This window comes from Saimiri boliviensis, chromosome 5, assembly GCF_048565385.1.
Source record: "Saimiri boliviensis isolate mSaiBol1 chromosome 5, mSaiBol1.pri, whole genome shotgun sequence".
Lineage (NCBI taxonomy): Eukaryota > Metazoa > Chordata > Mammalia > Primates > Cebidae > Saimiri > Saimiri boliviensis.
Window position 1 is genome coordinate 114406863 of NC_133453.1, and position 7990 is coordinate 114414852.

At 50.0% G+C, this 7990-nt stretch overlaps 1 pseudogene; it reads right to left on the reverse strand.

Annotated features, from left to right (window-relative positions):
* Positions 1–2805: 2805 nt before the first annotated feature.
* LOC101047488 (inositol-3-phosphate synthase 1-like) lies at positions 2806–4429 on the reverse strand (annotated as a pseudogene).
* Positions 4430–7990: the final 3561 nt, after the last annotated feature.

Sequence of the window (7990 nt, forward strand, 5' to 3'; positions counted from 1 at the left end):
ATACTGATGTGAAAATACAAGAGATATTCATTTTGATTGTTAATTGGTAGACTATTTGGATAAAGCAGTAAATGCTGTAGAATGCCTTTGGGAGGGAATCAGCATTCGCTGCCTACTGCTATGGATCTGGGACTATGCCAGATGCTCTTTATAAGTGGTCTTAGAATGTCATTAGCAACAGAGGCAGAACTCCTTTGTGGCTGCTTATTGTCTTGAGGATGAAGATCGATCCTTAACACAACACACAAGGTCCTGCAAGGTCTGGTCCCTCCCTGCTTCTTTTGACTCATTTCCCATCAAGCTGTCCCTTGCCCTTTGGTTCCCACTTCCTCTCAGTTCCTTGGAACTGTCCTGCACCCTCTGGTCACAAGGAATTTGCCCCTACCTCTCTCTGCCTGACGTACTCTCTGTGCTCCTCAGGTTTTTCCTCTAGCTGTGTGTCCTTGATCATGGGAGCCCTCCTGGATGCCCGGTCCATTCCCTGGTCACAGGCCAGGTCCATGTTGTGCCCTCTGTGCTGTGCACTCAGCACCCTGGCTCTTCTGTGCAGCACTTATTCCTGTGATAATTCATCATTGACTGGCCTGATTATTACCGGTTCGTTCCATTGCACTGTGACCTCCATCTGTGCAAGATCCCTGCTGGTTTTTGCTCACTGTTTTATCCCCAGAATCTGCCATGCTAGTAATTAGCACACAGTGAGCACTCAACAAATTTTTACTTAAGTACTTTGGTTTCCAAGCGTGTTCCCCTAAGTTCCTCCATGGTATCTGAACTGTCTAAGAAATCAAGTAAAATGAAAAGAGAGAGAATTAAATATGTTCATCACTTTCCAGTTTGGGATATTAGGAAAAACATTTAAGAATTTTTACCTATGAAGCAATTAGAATACAATGTGATGTGTAAATGGCAGTTTTTAAAAAATGCAGTTTTATATCCCTGTATTTAGAGAGACTATATTTGTGTGTATATTCTCACCACTGTACCACGTGATTTCTCACTGTAAGCTCTAAGGCTTCTCATGTCTACCTATGTGTTCCTCCTTCTCAGAATAGTATTGCTGCATTAGTAACTACTCTATAAATGCTGGCGGAGCTGATTTTACTGTTTAAAAAAATACAATTTTCTGAGGACTGGATGATATAACAATTACAGATCATACAATTTATTCTTTAAGATTTTGGGAGGATACAAAAGCATCATATAATAGGGGACTAAAAGCCGGATTAGGGGCTGGGTTTGCTGGCTCACACCTGTAATCTCAGCACTTTGGGAGGCCAAGGTGGATGGATCACAAGGCCAGGAGTTTGAGACCAGCTTGGCCAGTATGGTGAAACCCCATCTCTACTAAAAATACACAAAATTAGCTAGGCTTGGTGGCAGACGCCTATAGTCCCAGCTACTGAGGAGGCTGAGGCAGGAGAGTAGCTTGAACCTGGGAAGCAGAGGTTGCAGTGAGCCCAGATTGTGCCACCGCGCTCCAACCTGGGCAACAGAGTGAGACTCCAGCACAAAAGAAAAAAAAAAAGCTGATGAAGGTACGAGGACAAACAAAAGAAATAGTTTAACAGAGTTGGAGTTGGGGATCAGAGCAGTGGTGGGCATTCTGAAGGGATAAGCCTCTGGTCTCACTTGGGATCACTCTATCATGATATATTCTAGGAGGGGTTGGGAGTCTCCATACCGGAATGGTCAGGTGATAGAATGCCAGTGGAATTTGCACTCAGGATAATCGAGCAAAACAGAGAGGGGCTAGAGAAGGAAGGTTGGGGGGTGAGTTTCTCCCCATTGCCAACTAGCATGGAGAGATGATGAGTACCGTTGGCCTCTTCTACATAGAATGAGAACTTGCTGCTTTAAATCATGCTTTTTAGTGGCCCAGTAGCTGAACCTAGTGAACTGAGCACTATAATGAATCTTAGAGCAAACCTCAGAGTACTCTAAGTTCCTGACCTCATGTACATTTCTCTGGTAGGCCTGACTCACTGTGTAAGTAAATGGAAGCGAAAAACATAATAGGGGACGGCAACAGGCCAACAGAAGGTGGGAACTTATAGAGTAAAGTGTAATGTTTTGTCTAATCAAAATGTCTCTATTTACTTTGGAAGTAGATTAGTGCTATTTACTTAAACAAGTGGATTCTAGATAAAGGAGTTTGACATTAGATGGATTTCAAACTTTAGTCTTTGAAGAATATTTGAGTTCTGTAAGCAAACTTTTTGATGTTAAAAACATTTGCATTTGTTAGAGGATTCTGGAGAAATCTGTATAATTTTGTGGGCAAAAATGTGATACATGGAGAGAGTGGAGGAAAGGTCTTACTGCAGGTTGTACTGAAGGAACACAAACAGGATGCTCCTATTTTTTGTTTTGCCTTCCTTGTGATCCTATCTGGCCTCATTAGTATTGTACAGCATACGGGAGAGGTCAGTCAGGAGGCAAGCCGATTTTCTATGGGTACTTATTATTCTGAATAACATAGCACAGAGGGAACAGGTGTGTGATTGCTGTAATATGCCACAGAGTGTGATAAATGTTGTCAAATGGATGCAAAGATTCTTCCCTTTGTTGCCTGGGCTCTTAAATTGGCCACTTCTCTCCATTTTCTTCTGTTAAATTTCTCTCTTGCAGATAATTGAAAACATTTTCAAAGTAAATATTGATTTTATTCACATTAATGTGTAGCTATCAAACATGACAGAATATCTGATACCACAATTTTTAATGTATATATTATCATCATGGTTACTAACGAAAAGTAAGTTTCTTTGTACTGTTACTCCTCTGTCATTCAAACCTTTGCAATTTTTTTTTTTTTTTTTTTTTTTTTTTGAGACTGGGAGCGGCTTTATTGTCTTTGGGGCGGCCTGGAAAGGTGGGGTCCTGGGGGGCAGCGAGGAGGAAGGGCTGGGAAGCTGTGTGACAGGAGCCTCAGGTGGTGGGCATCTGGGGTTCCTCCACTTGTGGGTACCCATTGGCATCACTGGTCCAGCCGGTGGTGGAAGCGGGTTTTGGTCCTTTCTTGTTTGGTACAGGGCAGGCAGCAGCCACGGGTCCGACTTGCTTGAGGCCGGGCCCTCGGTGCTCCATCTTATGCTCCAGGAGCACGTGGTTCTGTGGCGGGAGCCCCACGCAGGCCCTGAGGATGTTCTAGATGCAGCTGCGTTGGTGGAAAAGCGCACTGATCACCGGGCTGCCCGGCGGCACCAGCGGCGCCTTAAATAGGAAGCCGAGCAGGGACAGCCCGGGGTGGAAGGTCCGGCTCGGGGTCAGTGTCAGCGCAGAAGCTCACCCGCAGGCACAGCTCGGTCAGCAGCGCCAGGTCTAGCGTGATGGGTGTGGCCAGCAGCGAGTCCTCACACGTGTCGTGCAGCACCAGTGTGTTGGTCCCGCTCAGCATTAGCTCCGAGGTTTACTCACCCAGCGCGCTTGCTGTCGCCCACTTACGGCTGGTACTTGATGACCACGCAGTGGTCGGGCTCCTCACCCGGTATATAGAGCACTGGGTTGCTCTGCGCCATGTCGTCCACCATGTTGCTCTTGGACACCTCCTTAGAGCAGAACTGCAAGGCTCCGACAGGTTCTGCCCGTCGTTGTTTCCCAGGTGGTTGTAACTCACGAAGGACACGGTCTGGAGGCCAGAGCTGATGAGGAAGTCCACGAGCACGGGCTTGACTTTGGTCTGGCCAGACTTGACATCACCTCTGCCCATGAAAACCCGGCGCTGACACGCGAACTCAAGAGCTCCGGGCACCGGCCGGGCGCGGTGGCTCACGCCTGTAATCCCAGCACTTTGGGAGGCCAAGGCGGGTGGATCACGAGGTCAAGAGATCGAGACCATCCTGGTCAACATGGTGAAACCCCATCTCTACTAAAAATACAAAAAATTAGCTGGGCATGGTGGCGCGTGCCTATAATCCCAGCTACTCAGGAGGCTGAGGCAGGAGAATTGCTTGAACCCAGGAGGCGGAGGTTGCGGTGAGCCGAGATCGCGCCATTGCACTCCAGCCTGGGTAACAAGAGCGAAACTCCGTCTAAAAAGAAAAAAAGAAAAAAAAAAAAAAAAAAGAGCTGCGGCCTCCAGGGTGTTCTCGGGGACCCACTGAGGAAGGCACAGCCCTCCAGGATCCTGGCGACGGCGAAGAGCATAGAGGGAGACGCCTGCAGGCCGAGCTCAGTGGTGCGCGGCAGGTTCTCGGTGTCCTTGAGGCCTGGACCACCTCACAGAAGCGCTCCGTGTTGTCCTCCACAGCACGAGGACTTCGTCCAGCCCCGCGCTAGACTGGAAGTCTGGGATGTCCTTGCGGATCTGCTCGAGCTGCTGCGAGCCTGAGCCCGGGATGAGGTTGTCCGCGCGCCTGGTCTGGTTGGCCGCGATGAACTCGGGGATGTAGATGGAGGGCAGAGGCCACAGGGCTTCCATGTGCGGCCACAGTTGCTCCTGCAGCTCCCAGTCCAGCACCTTCGCGCGCTGCCCCAGCCGTCATGGCCACGAATAATCTAGCATTTATGCTAATCCTGCTGAAAGTAAACTTTAAGGGCTTGAGTCAGTTTAACTGGCTGACCTTATACAATCTGCGGGCAAGCTACCTAAGCCTCCTGGGCTTCAGTTTACTCATCTTTCAGATGGGAAAAGTAATACATATTACATAGAGTTGTTCTGGTGAAATGTGTTAATACATTTTAAATGTTTACAATAATATCTTACATATGCAAACATGTAACAAGTATTATTTATTACCGCATATATTTTTTAAATCACATATTTCATGTTATACCTAAGTCCTTTTTTTTTTTTTTTTTTTGAGATGGAGTCTCGCCTTGTCACCCAGGCCGGAGTACAATGGCACAAGCTTGGCTCACTGCAACCTCCATCTCCTGGGTTCGAGCGATCCTCCTGCCTCAGCGTCCTGAGTAGCTGGGATTACAACCACACCACCACACGCAGCTATTTTTTTGCATTGTATTTGAGATGGGGTTTCACCATGTTTGCCAGGCTGATCTCGAACTCTTGACCTCGTAACCCCAAAGTGGGAGGCCTCGGCCTCCCAAAGTGCTGGGATTACAGGTGTGAGCCATCCCCCAGGCCACTTGAGTCCTTAAACAGAATACAAATTGTTAAAAAGTCATTTTTACTTCCTGTTTTATGGTGAAAAGGCAGAAATTAGGTTCCCTATGACATTTCAGACTGATTGTTTTGCAAGATCTTTTTTTGGGGGGGGTTGGGATAAGAGTCTTGCTCTGTTGCCCAGGCTGGAGTACAGTGGCATGATCTCAGCTCACTGCAACTTCAGCCTCCCAGGTTCAGGTATTTCTCCTGCCTCAGCCTCCTGAGTAGCTGGGATTACAGGCATGTGCCACCACGCCTGTCTGGTTTTTGTGTTTTTAGAGACGGGTTTTCATCAAGTTGGCCAGGATGGACTTGAACTCCTGCCCTCAAGTGACCTGCCCGCCTCAGACTCCCAAAGTGCTGAGATTACAGATGTGAACTTCTGTGTCCAGCTGAGAGGTCTATTTTGCACATATTTTCACCTAATCCGGTTTGTCTTTTCATTCTCTTAAAGTGTCTTTCATGAAGCTTTTTTTCTCCCCCTGAAACAGTCTTGCTTTGTCACTCAGGCTGGAGCCTGATCTCAGCTCACTGCAAACTCCACCTCCCAGGTCAACGGAATTCTCCTGCCTTAGCCTCCTGAGTAGCTAGGATTACAGGCACACATCATCATGTCCAGCTAATTTTTGTATTTTTAATAGAGACGGGGTTTCACCAGTTGGCCAGGCTGCTCTTGAACTGCTGACCTTGTGATCCACCTGCCTCAGCCTCAAAAAAAAAAAGTGCCTGAAACAATTACATTCACGCCTTCTTTCAAAGGAGGTCTAAAATAAATTTCAAAACAGTACCTGTGTTCTTGAGATGCTGCTCTTATTCCTTAATTTGCTTATTTATGTATTTATTTTTAATTGAGAGGGAGTTTCGCTCTTGTTGCTCAGGCTGGACTGCAATTGCGCGATCTCGGCTCACCACAACCTCCGCCTGCCGGGTTCAAGCGATACTCCTGCCTCAGCCTCCCGAGCAGCTGGGATCCCAGGAGCCGACCACCACCCCCGGCTAATTTTACATTTTTAGTACAGACGGGCTTTCACCATTTTGGTTAGCCTGGTCTGGAACTCCTGACTTCAGGTGATCCACCCACCTCAGCCTCTCCAAGTGTTTGGGTTACATGCGTGAGCCACTGCGCCCGGCCCTAATTTGCTTATTCTTTCCCTCACTAGTGTGAGCCCCTCCTGGGTTCCTCTGTCCGAATCCCTTAGGGAACTTACAGCCTGGGGGCGGCATGGCTGCTTTGAGAGACCGAAGAGCCTCTTGGGGGAGAGGCATACTTGGTGGCGCAGGACGGTCCCCTTTAGGAGATGGCCTTGGCACCGAGGCCTGAAGGCTAAGGAGCGGGATGTGGAGAGCTGAGCCCCCGCCGTCCTGGCGGACAAGACAGGCCTGCACCGTGTTCCTAGGGCGGGAAGGAAGGACTGGGCAGTGGGGTTGGAGCCCAGCGCAGGAGGGAAGAGCTGCGAGGGGACAGGCTGGAACCCCAGGGCTCTGTGTGTCAAGGTGTGACACTGAGGTTTTGTTGTAAATGCCAGGGGATGTGCGGGTTTTAAGCGAGGCTGTGGCTGTTTCCACTTTCCTTTTCCTTTTTTTTTTTTTTTTTTTTTTTGGAGACAGTCTTGTTCCATCGCCCAGGCGGGAGTGCAGTGGCGCCATCTCGGCTCACTCACTGCAACCTCTCCCTCCTGGGTTCAAGCGATTCTCCTACCTCAGCCTCCCTAGTCGGGACTGCAGGCGCCCACCACTACCCCCGGCTAATTTTTGTATTTTGGTAGAGACGGGGTTTCGCCATGTTGGCCAGGCTGGTCGCGAACCCCTGATCTTATCTACTGACCTCGGCCTCCCAAAGTGCTGGGAGTACAGGCGTGCCCGGCCTGTTTGTACCTTTCAAATACCATTCTACTGGTAAGTAACTGAGTGGAAAGGAAGGGTGGGAAGTGGAGTGCCGAGGAAGCAGGAGGTGAGGCGACAGCGACAGATCACGCACAGCTGGTGTCAGGGGACAGCCGCGGTTCGTGCCCTGAGGGCGGCCCAGGGTGTGTGTGCCCGAAGAATGGCCCGTGGGCCTGGTGGAGGCCCTGGGAGGTAATGCCAAGCGAGGCAGCTCACTTCTTCCGATAGATACCTCCCAGCTCCAACCTTGGCCTCCCTCGCCCCCGCCCCCTGCGGCCCAGCTCCACCGTCATCCCCCCAAGAGGCTCTTCGGTCTCTCAAAGCAGCCATGCCGCCCCCAGGCTGTCGGTTCCCTAAGGGCCGCGGACCGAGGAACCCAGGAGGGGCTCACACACCAGTGCGGCAAAGAATAAGCAAGTTAGGGCCGGCCCGGAGGCTCACGCATGTAACCCCAACTACTGGAGAGGCTGAGGCGGGTGGATCACCTGAAGTCAGGGGTTCGAGACCAGGCTAACCAACGTGGGGAAACCCCGTCTCTACTAAAAATGTACAATTAGCCGGGGGTGGTGGCGGGCTCCTGCGACCCCAGCTGCTCGGGAGGCTGAGGCAGGAGAATCGCTTGAACCCGGAAGGCGGAGATTGCGGTGAGCCGAGATCGCGCCATTGCCCTTCAGCCTGAGCAACAAAAGCGAAACTCCCTCTCAATATAAAGAATACATAAATAAGCAAATTAAGGAATGACAGCAGCGTCTCAACGGCACAGGGATTGTTTTGAAATTTATTTTAGACCTCCGTTGAAAGTGGGCGTGAATGTAATTGTTTCAGGGACTTTTTTGTGTGTGACCGAGTCTCGGTGTCACGCAGGCTGGAGCGCAATGGCGCGATCCTGCCTCACCGCGAGCTCCCGCCTCTGCCTCCGGAGTAGCTGAGACGACAGGCCCGCGCCCCCGCCCCGGCTAGTTTCAGGCACTCTTAAGCGAAGCCAGTGCTAACCGA